We start from the raw sequence: 1,164 nt of genomic DNA, 5'->3' as shown, positions 1-1,164 counted from the left end.
GCCCACTGACTCGTCATTCCGCTAGTCGGCAAGCGGGCCCCGCGCGTCGCCATGTTAGCTGTGGCACGGTCTGGCGCTTAAGCGGAACCCAGCGGCGTCTTCTCTACGCTGGCCCGGAAAGCCTTCTAGTTGCCCCCTGCACGCCCCCTTCCAATCATCCTGGTCTGCACCTTCAGCCCCAACGCGTCCTCGCTGCCAGGTCTTTTTATTTACCTTTTTCACTGGCTTCTGTATACCCAAGCCACCTGTCAGATCACCCGAGCCCCCGGCATAAAATAACACGGCCCCTCCCCAACCTTCACACCTGACCTGAATTTCCGCTTATCCTGAATGATGTTCTCTACAGAGCTGAATCTCTCTTTCTCTCTCTTTTTTTTAAACCGAGGATTGAACCCAGGGACTTTGCACTGAGCTATATCCTCAGCCTTTATTATTTTGGGGGCCACAGAGTCTTGCTAAATCACTATCGCCCAAGGTAGGTACGTGTCTTAGTTACTTTTGCAATTCAGGCTGTCCTTGAACTCACTTTGTAGCCCAGGCTGGTCTCAAACTCAAAAATCCTGCCTCAGCCTCCCAAATGCGAGGATTACAAGCCTGTACTACCACACCCGGCTTGTTTTTGTTATTTTTCTCTCGTTTCTGAGACAAAATTCCCTACACCTGAAAGGGGAAAAGGTTTATCGCAGTTTGTAGAGGTTTCAGTCCATAATTGGCTGGCTCCAAGAAAGGGTGGCACATGACAGAGGGGCATCGCAGGGAACAGTTGATGGTGCCCACAAGGGGCCTTGACAGCGTTTTTGTGTCCCTTTTGTACTCCATTTAGAATATCGGCATCCGTGTGGTACCAAAACTATCAGTGGATTGATATAGTAACCCTTAATTCCAGTATTGCACCATGAATCAGAAACACACTTTAGATTTAGCCACCTCTGAAATAGATCCACCTATGACTGCATGAGGTTTTGGGGGAACATGTAGACCCGAACTTGAACTTCGATTTGCAGTCCCCCTACTTCTGCTTCCCAGAGTGCTGGGGCCACAGACATGCATCATTAGGCCAAAGTGACCTATTGCATCTTTTTTTTTGCGGAGGGGGGGGGACTAAGAAGGGGCTGGATTATTATATAACCTTAGCATGCAGTAGGCTCTGAACATATAGTATTT

This window comes from Cavia porcellus, unplaced genomic scaffold, assembly GCF_034190915.1.
Source record: "Cavia porcellus strain 051 isolate PalLab524CR breed Dunkin Hartley unplaced genomic scaffold, mCavPor4.1 scaffold_23, whole genome shotgun sequence".
Classification (NCBI taxonomy): domain Eukaryota; kingdom Metazoa; phylum Chordata; class Mammalia; order Rodentia; family Caviidae; genus Cavia; species Cavia porcellus.
The sequence above is the reverse complement of the archived record's forward strand: the minus strand, read 5'-3'. Positions refer to the sequence as shown.